The following is an 18,601-nucleotide window of genomic DNA, read 5'->3' as shown; positions in this document are numbered from 1 at the left end:
CTCTTCTTAATCCCTTTTGAACACAATTTAGTCAGGCTTTTGACTCCACTACTGTACTAAAACAGCTTTTATCAAGACCTTCTGTGATTCCTAGAAGTGAATTTTCACCTCTAATTCTTCCTTCCTTATCTAGCTAGCCATCTGTATCATCTATCTTCTATCTATCTATCTATCTATCTATCTATCTTCTATCTATCTATCATCTATCTATCTAGTCTATCTATCTGGGCAATCTCATACAGACTCATGGCTTTAAATGCATTTTATCTACTAATGGCTCCAAAATGTGTGTCTTCAACCAAAACTTGACTTACATATCAAACTGCTTTCTCAGTATCTCTAAATACTAAATAGGTACCTCAACTTTATCATATCCAAAATCAGATTTGAAATTTTTATCTCCAAATATGCTTGTCTTAGTCTCCTCCAACTCACTAATGGGCAAATCTCTTTCCAGTGGTTAAAAACAAGATCCTTGGAGACAGCATTTGTTCCTCTTTTCTCTTATAACCTATATCTAATCTATCACAACTTCTATGGTTTCTGTCACTAAAATAGGCATAGAAAATATAACTTCTCATCATCTCCTCCACTACTCCTGACTAAGCGAGACGGAAAGCTATTGGGAGAACTAGGAGCAGAGGAATAACATGTTATGCCTTAGGTTTAAAAAGACCTCTGACTTTACTGATAATAAACTATAGGGGGCCGATGGTAGAAACAGGGAGCTGATCATATGTCTATTTCAACAATCCAGACACTAGATAACAGTATTTATGGCCATATTTATTGCTTAGAACAATATCTGACCTATAATAAGTGCTCAGTAAATGTTGCTGAATGAGGGAATGAATGTAGAACCAGCAGATTCTGGAGGGACTGGGACAAAGGAGAGAGTTTGTCATGATAGAAGGTAGATTGGACAAGCTACTCTCTTGAGGCAAACAGAGCACCAGTGTATACAACACTCAATAGATGCTCTATAATTGTGTGCTTAGTAATTGGTTAATTGGTGTATGGATGGATTGACTAACGGAAGGACGTTAGGAAATATGTTATAAGAAGAGGGGAATGGGAAAATGAGGCCCAGAGGAAACCATATACCCAGAGTCATCACCAGAGTACCCAAGGAAAGGAATGTGGGAAAGATACCTGCTCATTAAAGCTATCAGACTCTCCAAAAAAAACTTATTACACTCAGAAATATGTTTGAATTTTCAATGTTACATGAAATTGGCCATATACATGGTAACGGTTTTATTTGATCTGTGACAGTTTGACAATTACAAATATTTCATTGAGCCAAAATTTCAAAATATATATTAAAGTACTGTTTTAACCCAACTGATTATGACACTTCATTTCAACAATCTCTACTCCTTTAGGGTTCTGCTTACTATTTGAACTCACCCTTCACACTAACATTTCAACCCTCCATCACATAAAACACGTCTTACCTTCATGGCCATTTAAGCCATGTGAGTTTGGATTTATTCTTGGGTAATATAAACATGTAAAAGATACAAAAAAGCCCCTTTTTCTCTCCCCTAGAAATTTCTCAGTGACTTATGCAAAAGCCACTGTTAGTTTACTTGTCTACCATTCTGGTTGCTTCATTCAACATCCTGGCTCAGAATTCCTGGGAGAGACTGCACAGCCATCAGCAGTGGCCTAGGATTAGGAGGGACAGCCAACCTCTATGCAATGATAGTTCAGCACTATGGACAGCAATGTGTGCGTTTTTGTGCCCCTCCCCAAAAAATGTTTAACGTATGCTCTAATTATACCCAGAATGTATCCATATTACATTAGCTTGGGTCAAAAAACAGCAATAATAATAACAGGTGAGATTTACTGAATATTTAATATGTGCCAAACATTGTACTAATGTATTTGTTCCTATGTTTCATCCTCTCAGGAATTCTCCAAGACAGGTATTATTATTTCTTTATATATTTATGAATATAAATTATGTATTTATTAATGAATATTTACAAATTATATATTATGAATGAAGAATCTATTGTTTAGAGAGATTAAGCAATTTGCCAAACATAGACAACTAATAAGCCTTTAGACTAAGTCCTTTATCCTTTTGCTACATATCTGTACCTGCATACAGTGGCAGAAAAGAAGTTCAAACCCAGGTTCTCCAACACTAACCCCAGATCTCCTTCTACAAGGTTACATATGTCCCATCAGTCGGAGGTGGGCAGAGTAGAGACACGCACGCACGCGCACACACACACACACACACACGCCCGCACACACAAATGGTAAACTCCATATGAAGGGGCTTCAGATAATTACTAAATGCACTAGAAAATGTGTTTAATCAATATCAAGAGCCAAAAGAGACTTTTGATATGATCGTGCTGAAAGCGCAAAGACATGTATGTATGTCTTACAAACTATGTAAGATTTCCTCTTGAGTGTCTGATGGAGCCCTCAGTTTAGGGGGCCTCTAGCCCACTACTGGATAAAAACCAGTAGAAAAAGATTCTATCTCAGAGGAGAAAATATGATAAGCATCAGGTGCATCCAAGGAAAGCCTATGACTGTGCAAGTGAGAGGGAAGGGGCCTCTGGAGACAAGTTCTCCCCAGGCGTACAGATGGGTTGTTCGCAAGGTCTCCAGGGCACGTAAACCACAACGATAGGCACATTCCATTCACAAACATTTGAATGTTTCCATTTTCATGTCTCTGATGTCTACATTTTTCCCCAAGTATTGCAGTTTTCTAATCAGTCCCGCATGTCTGTTCTCAGCTATGTATCTAAGAGCCAGACAGACAAGCTGCAGAGTCCTTGGCCACAGAAGCACCTGGCTCCCCAAGGATGTGTGTCTCATTTTCTTAAACCTAGCAGAGGCTCTTTGATCTCCCTGCTTGGACAAGATTGCAGCCAGGCCTACTCTTCACAACTCACCATGTTTCCAGACCCAGGCTTTTCCTTCTCCAGATCCCTTCCCTGCCCAATGACACTCAGCCTTCTCCCACCCCTTCCTTATCTCCCACAACTCGGAGCAGGCATCTCTCTTGGTCCTCCTCCCACCTACAGAAGACAGCCTTGATTCTTGGACAGCCCCAAACTTAAGCAACATTCCTTTGACTTTCCATGAACCTCTGTTCCTGTGAGACTGGAAGGCAACCTTGATTCTTCTGGTCCAGAAGGCAACCTTGATCTTGGACAACCCCAGACTTAAGCATCATTTCTCTGACTTTTTATGAACTTGTGTTCTTGTGGGACCATGGATCCCAATTTTGCCATGGTCCCCACACTCTCACACTCACAACTTTGAGTCTCCCACATTGTTTCCCCTTACCTTAGGATACCACCTCCACATATATATAAAAATAAATATATATATATATATAATATATATGCTCACACACACACACATACACACACATGCATATGTTGATGTATGCATGGGTGTATCTGTGCACATAAGTTTCCCTGGTACCTAATTATTGACTACCTAAAGGTGTCTAATTCTTCCCTGAATTCCTAAATTCTGGTAAAGTTTCAGGCACATAGAATGAAGCCAAGTATCTGAAAAGTGAATTTAAAGGCAGAGCATGTGCATAGAATTTTTGCCCAAACTGAAACAAGAATAACTCTCCCATGAGCCTTAGCCAGGAAGAGTCTAGCCTGTCTGTGTGCACAGCTCCAGAGTTGGGAGACATCACAGAACCACCAAACTTACCCCCTGCTGCTGCCAATAAGGGAGTTGGCCAGGAAACACTTTTCCATCAAGCACCACAAATAATTCATCCCACAGACTCCCATGATCACACCTTCTATGTGCCAGGCCCTCCAGCTATGAATAAGAAACCAACGTGGTTTAATTTATAACTGCTTTTTTAAAAATTCTGAAGAAAGCTGAATTCATAAAACAGGAGATAACAAAGGAAATTATTTTTGCTGAATAACTACTGTGTGCCAGGTTAATTGCACACATTGTCCCATGTAAGCATCGCACCAACTGAGAGAAAGAAATCATTTTCTCCATCTCAGGAAACTCTAGGAAGATGTGACCCTCAGTCTGTGGGCCCCAAGGTGCGTGCTGTGAGATTGGGGATTGATTGCACCAGCATCCCTGTTCCACTCACTATCTGTTTCCATTTCTTCTGCAGTTCATCAGAGACGGTAACCCAATTTGAACACATATTACAATACAGTCTACTAATGTTTCTTCATAATAGAAAAACAGTAAAGATTTCCTGTCATAATACTAAATGCCACTTAAAGAGTTACAGATGCTGAATCTGAGCAGATTAGCCAAGTTATGGTATAAACTCCAAGTTTCAGAACTGTATCCCTGAGGCAAAGTAAAATGTCCAGTGGTGGTTACCCCATTCCTCCACAAAAATAAAAAAAAAACAGTTTTCTAAAATGTGATGCATATAAAATATTAAATTTCTTAAACTATGTTGGCTTTTGGCTGGTTGCATGTTTTCTGTTGGAGTTAATACCACATGTTAAGGTGTGGGAATTTAAGATAGGCATCTAAGACAGTGAGCCATTTAAGAAAACCAAAATTTAAAAACAGCAATGCTCTCCACACACTCCAACTTGTGTTACATTGCCTTTAGTCCTCACCGTTTGTTTTTTGTTTGTTTGTTTTTTTGCTATGCAATGTGGAATCCTTGGCCACAGCTCTGGGCAATCAGAGCAGAGAAGCACATGCTGAACAAGTAATTGGTGTTGATGTGTGTCCTCTAGGCTCTGCTTTTTGGGAGGCCTTGCCAATGTCCTCATTGAGATCATTATCTTCCAGCTTTGTGCTTTGATCCCAGATCTGGAAAAAGTGTGCTTCCTAGGCTGCAGGCCTCCCCCATCCTATATCTCCCTCCTTATCTCAGAGCACTGTCACTGAGTCAAGAGTTGGATCGGCTTCTCACTGTTCATGATCTTTACATAATAGCTGACACATTAAATTATGATGTATCTTCACTGGGCTAAGCTCATTACATGAATGATTTTATTTATTCTTCACAATTCAATTATGCATATATTTTAATTACCCCATTTTACAAATAGTGAAACTAGAGCTATCCTAGAAGACAGATTCCACAAGGACTTTGTCTTACGTTGCTGTAATTCCAGGGCCTAGAACACTGCCTGTGTCTAAGTGCTCAAGAAGTAATCATTAAGTCAATGAATGAATGAATGAATGAAGCCAAGGAAAATTAACTTAGTTGTCCAAGCCATACAACTAGTAAGTGCTGAGTCTGGAGAATATTTACGAAAGTGGGATTTCCTGTGTTCTTGTGTGATGCCCATGTTGACATTCCCCAGGCAGGTCCAAGGTAGGAGTCAACTTGGCAGCATGGTGCAGGGCACAAGGCACAGGCTGGGAGGGACACAGGCCTGAGACCTGGGCTCAGTTCTGCAGCTTACTAAGTGACATTAGACAAATCACTTAACTTCTCTTAGCTTCAGATTCCTCATCTATAAAATAAGAACAATAATACTCACTTTTTAGTGTGCTTGTGTGGATTATAGGAGCTAAAATATGTGAAGTGCCTAGTGAAGTGTATTTTATATAGTATGTGTTCAACAATTTGTAGCTATTGTATAATGATTCTTAACCTTACCATACCCCAAAAAAGCACAGCATCACTTCTCCAAATCTAATCATGAGGACTTATTACACAGTCCCAAAGGAGGGACATTTTACCATATAATCAGCCTATCATCTTCAAAATTGTTGTGATTATGAAAGTCATGGAAAGACAAAGAAACAAGTTGAGACTGAAGGAGACTAAAGACACATGACAACTGAATGCAATATAAGATCATGACTTGGATCCTTTTTCTATAAAAGCCATTGTTAGGCAAATTGGTGAAACTTGAATGAGATCTGCAGGTTAGATGGCAGTAACATATCAGTGTTAATTTTCTGATTTTGATTTTGATAGTTGAATGGAAGTTTTTTTTGTTTTGTTTTTTGTTTTTTGAGACAGAGTCTCACTCTATCTCCCAGGCTGGAGTACAGTGGAGTGATCTCTCGGCTCACTGCAGCCTCCATCTCCTGGGTTCAAGCAATTCTCCTGCTTCAGCCTCCTGAGTAGCTGAGATTACAGGTGCCTGCTACCACGCCCGACTAATTTTTGTATTTTCAGTACAGACGCGGTTTCACCACGTTGGCCAGGCTAGTATCAAACTCCTGACTTCAGGTGATTCGCCCGCCTCCGCCTCCCAAAATGCTGGGATTACAAGCATAAGCCACCGCACCAGGCATGGAAGGTTCTTATTTGTCAGAATTACACAAAATATTCAATGGTAAAAGGGCATCATATTGGCAACTTATCCTCATAGTTCAGGGGAAAAACTATTTTTAATATTTCAGCAAGTTTTCTGTAAATTTAAAATTGTATTAAAATAGAAAAATAAAACTTCACTGGGAAATAGAAAAGACAATTTTAATAAGCATAGAAACCATATTTCTGGAATGGGAAGACTATATATGGCAAAAATATAACCTCTTCAAAATAAATTCTATAAAAATCAATGCACTTCAAATAAAATTCCACTAGCAATTTAAATTCATTCTAAACTTCCTGAAAGCAGAAGGGTAAAATAGCCAGTGAAATACTGAAAACCAAAGATCACAGGGAGGAATTGGTATTGCAAAACATTTAAATTTATTTCAAAGTTATAATCATTGTAAGAACATGGGTCTTATACTAGTCTGCAAAATAGAAAAATTGAACAGAATAAAAGGCAACTCAAATGGGTCAAGTACAAAAATGGCATTTGAAATCAGAAAGCAAAGGATAAGTTACTTCATTAGAATCACTGGTTAACAATTTGGGGGAGGGGGAATTTAACTATGTACCTAATACTACATAGAAAATAAATTTCATGTACATAAAAGTTTAAACACAAATAATATAAGTCTCTAAAAGTAACACAGAAATGTAACTCAATACTTCCAAAATTTTGGGGTACAAAAGGACTTTCTAAATGACTCCAAAGGCAGAAAGAAAAAGAAAGATACAGGTAGAATTGTGTATATATATGTTTAAAATATTTGTGCATCAAAAAGTAAGCAAAGGTAAAATATTTGTGATAAAATTAGCAGCTGGGGCCAGGCACAATGACTTACAACTGTAATTCCAGTGCTCTGGAAGGCCAAAGTGGGAGGATTGCTTTTTGACTAGTCTGGGCAACATAGTGAGACTCCTTTCTATAAACAATTTTTTTTAGATCAGCAAAGGCTTAGTAACCTTACTATTGAAAAAGCATTATATATCAATTAGAAAAAATACTGTAAAAAAGAACAGCAAGGAATAATTCACATAAGAAGAAATATACATGGTCAAAAAACATATGAAAATTAATGTTTAACTTCATTAGAAAATGCAAATTACAAAATGTCATTTCACCCAAAACATTATTTATAATAAGAAGAACGTGGAAATAAACAAATTCTGAAAATACAAAAACTATTACATATAATATTGTGGTGGGCAGAAATATAAGATGGCTACCAAGATTCCCTGTCCCTAGTGTACATATCCTGCATAATCCTGGAAACTATCAATGTGATGGACTGCACTCTCCTAATTAGATTATGTTATCTGACACAGTTGACCTTAAGCCGGGGGAGATTATTCTGTGTGCCTGCCCTAACCATATAAGCCCTTTAAAGTGAACAGTTCTCTCCAGCAGATCACAGAAAAGGAAGTCAAAGATTCAAAACACAATAAAAATTCAATGCACCAATGTTGGCTTGAAGATAGAGGGGCCACATGGCAGAGAAGGCAGGTGGCTTCAGCTGCTAAGAATAGGAAGCCAGCAAGGAAACCAGGACCTCAGTTCTACACACTTAAGGAACTTAATTCTGCTACCAAGAATGAGCTTGAAAGCAATTCTTCTCAGAGCCTCCAGAGAACTCAGCCCAGCTGACACTTTGATTTTGCCCTTGTGAGACCCTGAGCAGGGAACTCAGTCATATCATGCAAGACTTCTGACCTACAGAACTGTGGGCTAATAATTGAGTATTGTTTTAAGGTGCTAAATTTGTAGTAATTTGTTACACATCAATAGAACACTAATACAAATATATTCATATAAACTACTTGATAGTAACTAAATTTTGTATTTTCACTAAAAGTGCAAAAAATGGAAAATGTTCATGATATAATATTCAGTGTGTATTTATTTATTTATTTATTTATTTTGAGACAGAGTCTCGCTCTGTCACCCTGGCTGGAGTGCAATGGCACGATCTCAGCTCACTGCAACCTCTGCCTCCCAGGTTCAAACAATTCTCCTGCCTCAGCCTCCTGAGTAGCTGGGACTAGAGGTGCGTGCCACCACGCCTGGCTAATTTTTTTGTATTTTAGTAGAAAAGGGGTTTCATCGTGTTGCCCAGGCTGATCTCGAACCCCTGAGCTGAGGCAATCCACCCGCCTCGGCCTCCCAAAGTGCTAGGATTACAGGCGTGAGCCACCGTGCCCAGCCATATTCAGTGTTTTAAAAGGGAAACAAACCCAAATATATTGTATGATCACCATTTTCTTTAATATATACGCACCGTAGGAAAATCACATGGAAATACATATGGCACCAGAGGTAATATCTATATAGTAAAAGGACTGAGCATTTTAAATGGCTCCCTTGTACTTTTCTGATCAAATTTTTCCAAAATGAAGGTATATCACTTTCACTAGCAGAAATAAAATCAACAATACTCCAAGAACTACCAAAAACAAAGCATCTGGTTTTGAAGGGTGGCAGAAGTATTTCAGCTAGTTCATCAATAAGATGGAAAAGAACACTTAGACGGTATCTTTCTACTAATGTTACAAATTAAACTCTGTTATAGAATAAAAATACATAAACACAAGTCAAACACAATGGGACTGTTGTGCCTCTGACCACATCAGGGCCATCCCAGATGTGACATTAATTCTGAAGCCTGCGCCTGCCCAATTTGGCAGCCAAGCAGCTGCCGTGAATGAACTTTGGAAATGCTACAATATTAGCCTTCACTGCTAATCCTGCTAATGCACTCACAATCTATTTGACAGCCTGCCCATCACATCCCCACTGTCAGGGCGAGCAGCCTTTGGAGGTGACTGTGATGAGAGGATTACTGAAAGAACACCCCAGGGTACAGAGTGGCCCTCTATCCATTGCATTCTGACTAGTGTTGTAGATAGGCCACATACCACAGAGGGCACTGGACAGAAGCCTGTCTTCCATACACCCCCTTGGCACACAGGTACCAGAGGGAGAAGGTCACCAACCCAAAGGGATGGTGGTTTTCAAAGAGCCAGGCCATGCCTCCAGTCTCATCATGCAGAAAGAAAGCAAGGCCACTTGAAGGAAAAATTCATAGGCCAGAGGGCCCTGGATCATTCCTTACTAGCAGAGCTCTCCTCTCTAGAAGCCCTACTTGCTACAGAAAAGTGAAAAAAGGTTCTGGCCCCTTGGGATGAGTCAAAGGATGAACCTCCCCCTCCTTTCCCTCTAGCTACCAGGTTCCTCAGGGAGTGGTTGACACTCCATAAAAGCTGCATTTACAGCTTTGCCTTCATTAAATTAGCAGGATTGCTTTATTTGCCTTCTAAATTTTCAGGACTTTTATTTAAAATGTTTCATCCTAAACAGAATAAAATGGAAATAAAAGGTGCAGCCTTCATCGCATCTTATAATTATTTGGAAAAGCAATCTAGGATGTCCTAGAGCAAAGCTTTTGTTCGCACTTCCAAAAATGTCCCTTCTGGGCAGCCCCTTCATGCTGGCTGCCGTCAGGGCTACCAGTAGATTGTTCTTTTTACTCCAGTTTTAAACACACGGTTCTCATTCTCAACCTAATGATCAGAAGCATGCTTTTCCCAGGAGCGCAATTAACCAGTCACCCCTCTTTACCTTGAAGTTTCCTCATTTCTGTAATTGGACCAAGGCTGTTCTCCTCCAAAGTCCGGCTTAGCTAGGAACACCTTCTCAAGCTCAGGTGCCACAAAAGGCACAGGGAATGCTGAGATAAGCAGAATTGGCTCATGTCCTCAAGGAGCCTGCAGTCTATAAGCAGATATTTGTAATACAGCATCAGAAATGTTAAGTCACAGCTTTTATAGAAGTACATTGGAGAAGTCCCTGGACCAGACTGAGAAGGTAAAAAAGTTTCAGGCTGCATCCTGAAAAAGTCTGGTCTGGGTGACACTATATGCTGACTGCCTTCTTCAGCTATATTTCAGCCATACTGATCATACGGATCATTAGTATAAGGAACCTGGCTAAAGAAGAAACTCTGAAGGGCAATGGAAAGTCTAAGCCATGTCCCATCAAGACGACAACCTGAAACCCATCTGAGGCCTCACTGCCACCTCTGTTAGCCCTTGACATTCCCAGCTGAGGTGCTCCAACATTTTTCAGGTTCACAAGCTCATACTCCAGCTAGTGAAAGGAACAGAAATGCAGTATAACATCATAAACACTATGCCACCCTCTCAAACAAGCATCATCCTCTTCTGAAGAAAGACAAGCATGAGGGCCCTAGTGCAGGCAGGGGTTGGCCACATTTCTGCTCTCTTCCTTCTCCCAGGATGGGCTCCCTCCTGAATGAGACACCCCGGAAGGCTACCCTGTGAAGCAGGAGGAAGACTTCCACTTTGTGCTTGGACTTCAGCTTTCATCCTTCCTGTGCCAGCACTCAGAGCACCTGGTGAGGCAAAGCTTTCTCAGCCCAGGACCTCTTAGCTGCTTTCTTCCTCACCAGCAGGAGGTCAGAGCCCAGCACTCCTCATTTGTCAGGCCAGGGCCTCCCCTCAATGAATCTCAGTTACAGGGAGGCAGTACAGGGTCCTGGGAGCCCATGGATTTTGGAGTCTGAAGAATCTGGATTTGAAGGCTGGTTCTATGATTTACTAACTTTGTTATCTTGTACAAAACTGTACTTCTGAGCCTCAGTTTCCTCATTTAAAAAAATGGGAATATTTGTGATTGCAAATCTCTTGGCACAATGTTTCAGATATGGTAAGGATTCAACAAATGGTAGCTATATAGAATATCCCCTCCCCATAGGTCTGCATTCTATAATAAACATCATCTCTTACTAAGGAAGGAAGGAAGGATTCTCATGAGAAAGTGAGGGACTCTAGGCTCCTTGGAAAGCAGGTAAGGAGAGCTCAAGTGAGAGGTGGGTGGTTGGTTCTCAAAGGGTGAAACTCTCACACGTATTTCTGAAATCAAGGTGAGACAGTTTTGTTCATGATCCAGATGCAGATGCATGCCTCCTATGCCAGGGGTGAGTGGACCCCTAGGGCCAAAGGAGGCACCAAGCCAAAGCCAGCTGTGCACCCATCTCTCTTTGCTATGTGTCTGCAGGAGGGTGGGTGGGTGGGGGGGGGCGGTGTTCCAAGCACCTCAATGGACCTGGTGTCAGTCAGGTAGGCCTAGGACAATCATTCTTAGTGAAAAATAATAAAACCAACAAACTGAAAAGGGCAGAATGGATTTTTTCCCCTGGGTTCCTCAGAGGTTATATTAGCAGCTCTGAAGATTCTTTCTTGGTCACTGATATTCAGGCACCATGCCTTTCTGGCCTGTACACATTATGCTGCTCAGAATAATTTATATAGCAGGGAAATAAGTCAATATTGGAGACACAAAGAAAACTCTAGACATTTTACATTTTTTCCTGCCAGTCAAAAATATATTTAACAACTAATTGTGAGAGGACCTAACAACCACAGCTAAAATACCTGTAATACTTAGTTTTGGCTCACTCCCTAATTTCAAACTCTGATGATTATGAATAGAAGACAAAATCTGCAGGGATTGTGTGTGTGTGTCAGTTCTGAGCCACATCTAAGAACCAGTCTACAGATGGAAGGAGAGTTCCTGCCCACCACGGGGGTGGTACAGGGCTCCTTGTCTCATACAGATGACCTTATGTGAAAATTCCCATTTTAACACACCAACAAGGTCGGTGTGGCCTAACTACCACTGAGCTCTCTTCCCCTGAAATTAGAAATGAGTGCAATTTCTTTTGTTTCTCTAGAAACAAATATTTACAATTCAAACCTTTATGTTCAGTGTTTCAAAATTTTTGTTTTTGCAATTGTTCTTACTTTGAAAGCAGTTGATTTGGTTTTATTCTGTTTCTGGATCAAGTCAGAATATCCACACACTTCAGCATATTCCTAAACATGAGATTGATTTACTAATTACAGCTATTTTAATCCAGGGATGTCTACCACACAGTTCTCTAAACTACGTGCGAGGCTTTTTTCTGCCTAAATCTTCATAGGTGACACAACTAGCTCCAGGACAACAAAAGGATCAGAGTATTCAGGAAAGAAAAATAAATTCGGCTCTCACTAATAGCAAAAATGGAGATAGTAAATCCTGGAAATGAAGTCTAAAACTTTTTTAAAACTATCCCACGCAGGTTTTTTTTTTAATTCTCTTTGCTCTGAGACATTTTTGAAACCAAAAGCAGCTGAAAAACTGGTAGTGTTTGCAGATTATTTTAAAGAATAAATAAAAAGAGGTAAGCCGTCTTTAGCAATGTTATCTATGTTTATGGCACATATTTAAATTTTCTCAGGCAGAAACTGTAGAAGTTAGAAAAGATAGGTGTTTTTATTCTCATTGACAGGTAAGAATTGAGGTCCAGAGATGCTACAGGATTTGACTAAGATGACTGAAGAAAGTTCAGCAATAAAATCTGCACTGAGACCAAAGTTCCCTGCCTCCTAGCTCTGTTTATCCAGGCTATCTACTTAAGTCTTTCCAGACTTACTGAAATCAACTTTATGTCATAACAATATATACCTGGAAAACATAGGGACCGCTCCTCTCAATTTGTATAATGCCCACACTTAGTCCATAATCTGGAACAATACATAAATCTTAATAAAAATATTAACCAAAAAAAAAGTTTTTGCTTTGATAATTATTTCTCCTCCTGATCAAAACTACACTAAGAAATCTAGAGGCACAATTTTAGAAGAGAAAAAAATTCTATCCCCTTAGGAAGTATTTTTACACTGAAAAAAACTAACCTAATATTTTAGGAAAATGTAAATAGATTCCTGAAATTCCACTGCCAAAAATTTAATGAGGCTTACAGTTTTATGGACAAATTTATGTTAAAAACTGTGATCTGAAAATCAAACAAAGGAGTAGGGTGTAAAAGAAAACCATGCCACTAGAATCATTAGATTTTCTCTTTTCATAAACAAAATAATGCAAGACTCTACTGTGTCAAAATTCAACAGATTGCAGCTAATCTACAAATATCAATTGTTCTTTTTTATCCACAGGGAACTTAAATTCCAACATTTGAGATAGATGAAGGTTCTATAATTTTATAATAAGACCATTCCAGGGCATTTTATGTCAACATATAAAAGGATGATTGTTCATTGTGAAACTTAAAATATCACAGTACATTAGAGTGGAAACCCAGGATCATCTAAGAATAACGGGAACATCTTAGATCATCCTATCCCCAGGAAGAAAGAATTTGTGAAGAAATCTACCAATCACTTAGTGTATATTTCTGTAAGGCCAGTAATTCTTCACTTATGCAATCAGACAGAGACTCATAAAGCCACAGGTTACCACTTAGCAAAGACTGAGTAGGGAGCCTAGACTTCCATCTTCTTCCAGCTGTAACAGGGCACCCCTCCCTGTCCCACCCAAGTGATGCCTGAGAAGACTGAGTGGACAGTCAAACTTCCACCATCACCCAGAGATAACAAGGCCTTTCACCTACCTCCTAGTAGAAGCCACATGAGGATCAGTAAAAAAGCACCTCTACCCCTCTGAGCATGGGAGGTGTCCCCAAAGGCCCGGAGGGGAGCCTAGACCTTCACCCTGTCATGTAGCAAAGCAGTACGTCCTTCTTCCCAAATGAGCAGCGTCAGAGGAGACCTGCTAAGAAAGATTTAAGCAAAACCCAATCTCATAACATAGTACCCAAAATTCCAAGAAAATGATGGAAAATCAGGTCACACCAAGAACCAGGAAAATCTTAACTTTAAAGAGAAAAGATAATCAACAGACACCAATATCAAGATGACACAGATGCTGGAATTATTGACACAAATTTTAAAGCAGCCAACATAAAAATGCTCCAATTAGCAATTACAAACACTAGAAACAAATTAAAAATATGAAGTCTCAATATGGAAATAGAATATATAAAGAAGAACCACATGGAAATTTAGAATTTAAAAAATTCAATAATTAAAATTTTCTAAAAATCCCAGTGGATAGGCTCAACAACAGAATGGAGGGGACAGAGGGAAGAACCAGTGAACCAGATAATAGAACAATGGAAATTACCCAATCTGAAAAACAGAGAGAAAATAGACTGAAAAAAATGAACAGAGCCTCAGGTACCTGTGGGAAAACAGCATTCTAATATTTGTGTCATTGGAGTCTAAGAAGCAGAGAAGAAAGTGGAGCTGAAAAAGCATTAGAAGAAATAATGACTGGAAAATTTTCAAATATGGAAAAAGGCATAAACCTGCAGATTAAGAATCTGAGAAAACCCCAAGGAGGATAAACTCAAAGAAATCCATTCTATGGATGCTCACTATAAAATTATTTCAATTTTTCTATATGCTTGGAAATTTTCAAATTAAAACATTTGGGGGTAAAGCTGAAGGAATGTATTACAACTGAATGCTTTCCCCAGCACTTCCAATCCTCCTTGGCCCAGTTAAATACACACTTATGACAATTAAAATAAAACTTATCCTTTGCTAGGGGCAAAAGCTTGCCCAGCTTTCTGGCTGGAAAAGCCCTAGCAATGTTTCATACTTTTCCCACAGAGGTAAAGCCCCAGCCCCTGCCATTGTCCCAACTGCCACGCTGAATTCCCAAGAGCACGACTGACTGTCATGGAGAGACAAATGTAAGCATGGTCAGTGTGAACTCAAGGATAAGCTGGTCTTCCATGCAGCCACCGAAAATCCAAAGGAAGCAATGCCTCAGGTGAGCAGCCAAGGCCCAGGAGTGGTGAGAAGGGTGGTGAGGGTAAAGAGCCTAATGAATTTTGTGGGACATATAAACTGGGATCTTGGTCAGGTGTGACCGAAGTTGCTGTATTTATTATATTATTAAAAAGGTAAGTGATGTTACTGATTGAGACTTTAAGCTAAGTAAACATATTAAACATTCAAGAGTAAGCACTAAAGAAATTAAGCGAAAGCTTATCATTTTATTCAGAGGAAGTAAGTCAGAAAAGGGGCATTAAAACAGTTGGACAACTAGAAACCTAAAGTGAGGTGGTAGAAGATAACAGCAATATAGACATCACAATAAATGTAAATAGCTTAAACAGTCATACATGCATATGTGTGTACATATATATAATTTTTGTATATATGTATATATAATTTATATATCTTTGATGGAACTACAATAAGAAAATGACAGTTCCACCATCATGGCAGGAGTTTTTAATACACACTAAAGTGTCAGTTAGGAATTAACAGGTAAAGAAATCAAGACATTAAAGATTCTGGATATTAGTCCTTTGTCAGATGAGTAGGTTGTGAAAATTTTCTCCCATTTTGTAGGTTGCCTGTTCACTCTGATGGTAGTTTCTTTTGCTGTGCAGAAGCTCTTTAGTTTAATTAGATCCCATTTGTCAATTTTGGCTTTTGTTGCCATTGCTTTTGGTGTTTTAGACATGAAGTCCTTGCCCATGCCTATGTCCTGAATGGTAATGCCTAGGTTTTCTTCTAGGGTTTTTATGGTTTTAGGTCTAACGTTTAAGTCTTTAATCCATCTTGAATTAATTTTTGTATAAGGTGTAAGGAAGGGATCCAGTTTCAGCTTTCTACATATGGCTAGCCAGTTTTCCCAGCACCATTTATTAAAAACAATATAGAAGATATGAACATTATAATTAAAAATATGGATCTTATGGATACATAGATCCCTCTGCTAATAATAACTCTTCTAGTATTTCCACCCATCTTAGAGTGTCCATGCTCAACTATTTCAGTGTCCAATGATCTCTCCAATGATAAGGTCATGGAGACTATTCCTTTTGGCTACAGCACAACACATGCTCTGGTCCTTGGCCTACCGTACACCAACAGGGAAATGCTACGTGTACTGTGAGATACCAAAGCAATTCTGAGCTCCGACTGCAAAGACATTCAGTTCTGGACCCAGGTTAATTAAGAAGTGGACCAAATGCCCAAGCAAATTTCAATATTTAAGGCAAAACCCAAATTCTCTGGAAGTTCATTTTCCCCCTCTGGTTGTCAGGAAGCTAAAGAGTCTAGCCATTCCTTCCCCATCTCCACTGGCTTTCTTCCATGCCCCCTATAAAGTTTCTCATCTCATGCAACTGTCTACCTACAGGATCCAAGTGGTACCCACTCCTGCAAATGATAGAAAGAAATCCACCCCTTCCCTTGTCATGACAAAAACTCCTTATCTTATCTCACTAGCAAAAAAAGTTGAAACCAAACATTTAAAATGTATTAATTACGCTTTATACATCCCCAGAGACAGCTGTGCTGATGAGAGCCAACTCAGTGTTTGGAAAAGGGAAACAAAAACTTTCAACTCATTCATCCCTCCATCCCATTTTGGGGGGTTAATCCTTTCATATTCTAATCTCTGGAGCTGGAACTAGACTTAGCCAGGAAAAATGACCCAAAAAAATGGCAGCAAATTGCCAGGACTGGGTGACTGGGTGAGAGGAACATTCCTGCAGAAGTCCACATAAAGAACACTGTGTGGCCACTTTTTCTTTAGACTAGGATGCTCTAACACAAGTCAAAGAAAACAAATGGGTCAGGCATGGTGCCTCACGCCTGTAATCCCAGCACTTTGGGAGGCCAAGGTAGGAGGATCACTTGAGACCAGGAGTTCAAGACCAGTCTAAGCAACATAGCAAGAGCTCGTCTCTACACAAAAAAAGTAGAAAAAATTACCAGACGTGGTGGCACACACCTGTAGCCTTGCTACTCAGGAGGCTGAGGTGGGAGGACTGCTTGAGTCGGGGAGGTTGAGGATGCAATGAGTCCTGATCGCACCGCTGCAATCCAGCCTAGGCAACTGAGGGAGAACTTGTTTCAATCAATCAATCATAAGAAAACACAAATCCACAAGGAAGCTTTCACTCTGCAAGCCTGTGTTTAAGCACTTCCCTATCTTTGCAGTCACACTTGCCACATACGTACATAGGCTCCTTCCCCAGCTCCACACCTCAGTCGCCATAGGTTGTTTTTTAACTCCCTGGGTTCCACAAACGTGTGGTGAGTAGCGCTCTGACATAGGGCCATGACACATCATCCCAACCAAACATAACAATTTGTGAACTGATTAATCCATTGCTCCCTATGTCATTGAAAAAAGGCTTTTTGCCGGGGGTTTCAAGAAGTCCACCAGTTCAGTGATATTCTTCCTCTCTCATTTCATTTCAGGATGCCTCTGTTATAATAAAGATGGGGGTGGTATCTCCTGGGAATACAGTAGGTTGGGAGGCAGGCTACGTCAAAATGCTGAGAAGCATTTCTAAGCATCATCATCATCAACATTTACAAGGCCTTCATACATGCCAAAGTTGTTCTACAACACATTAGGGTAGTTTTTGGTTCAAGCAGTGAATACATTATTGGTAAAATGTGTATTACTTTTACCTCTACACAAAGTGAATGAGGTAGGTAGGAAAAGCCCTACCCCCATTATAGGAAGAAAACTGAGGCTAGTGAAGCACAGGGACTTCCCCGAAACTTGTGCTTGTCAGAAAAACCTAGAGCTGGGTCTTCTGGCCCTTCCCCTCAATGAAAGCACAGCTTCGAATTCTTCCTCTGCCACTGACATGAGATTTGTCTCCAACCTAGCATCTCAAGTCCGTAATGAATTTTTCATCTGAAACATGAGCCAACTGGGCCCAACTACCAACTGGGCCCAACTACCAACTGGGCTCTAGAGACGGCCCAGGAAGTCGGGATGAACGGGTGGAGTGGGACACCAGGGCGTTCCACTGGGCTGAAGACCGTCTGAGAGCTCTACCTCAGAGAGGCTGCCCAAAAGAGCTGGGACCGCAGCGAACTTTCTGGCCTAGGGTAGGACCCGCCGCGCCACCCTCGCCAACTCAGATCCCAGGGCCCTCTGTAGGACCGCGGCGCTGGACTGGGCACTCCAAGTCAAGGGCTCCAGCCCGCATTAGCCAAGCGCCACCCACTTTCTCGTCTGCATTTTCTGCCCACACATACGCCAACGGCTGGATGCGCCCGCCGGGCCAGTGTGCCCCTGAGTTTGTGATCCCCAAAAGCAAAACACTGAACTCCGCGACGATTTCCACGCACCGCCGTTAGCTTCCGGACTCCAGCACCAGCAGCACTAGACTGCGAGTTCCTTTTGCGCCTGCGCGTGGCGCTTGCGCAGTGGGCGAGGAGGGCGGGGCCGCAGTGGGCGCGGCCATAGTGGGCGCAGAAGTGGGTGGGATGAGTACGCCGCGGCAACTGCTGCCCTGAAAGCCCGCGGGCAGGGAGACCACTCTAAACCACTGATTCAAGAAGAGGACGCTGCAGGGCACCGCCCTTCACTCAGGACAGCTGCCAACACTTCGGGTCTGCGGATCGTGTCGGTGGAGA

At 40.7% G+C, this 18,601-nt stretch overlaps 1 protein-coding gene across 12 annotated transcripts in view; it reads right to left on the bottom strand.

Annotated features, from left to right (window-relative positions):
- Positions 1-18,390, bottom strand: part of LOC134807944 (uncharacterized) — a 359,665-nt gene extending 341,275 nt beyond the window's left edge. For 7 of the 12 annotated variants that reach the window (XR_010149618.1, XR_010149616.1, XR_010149615.1 and 4 more), the window contains exons 1-2: positions 18,314-18,384; positions 16,953-17,057 (exon numbers count right to left, since the gene is read on the bottom strand). The gene's annotated coding sequence lies outside the window, so the exon portion shown is untranslated. Of the gene's footprint in view, positions 1-16,952; positions 17,058-18,220 lie in introns of those variants that run through there. The other 5 variants (XR_010149617.1, XM_063790091.1, XM_063790093.1 and 2 more) reach the window with 4 other exon arrangements.
- Positions 18,391-18,601: the final 211 nt, after the last annotated feature.

Source organism: Pan troglodytes, chromosome 12 (genome assembly GCF_028858775.2).
Source record: "Pan troglodytes isolate AG18354 chromosome 12, NHGRI_mPanTro3-v2.0_pri, whole genome shotgun sequence".
In the NCBI taxonomy this organism is placed as follows: domain Eukaryota; kingdom Metazoa; phylum Chordata; class Mammalia; order Primates; family Hominidae; genus Pan; species Pan troglodytes.
The sequence above is the reverse complement of the archived record's forward strand: the minus strand, read 5'-3'. Positions and strand labels throughout refer to the sequence as shown.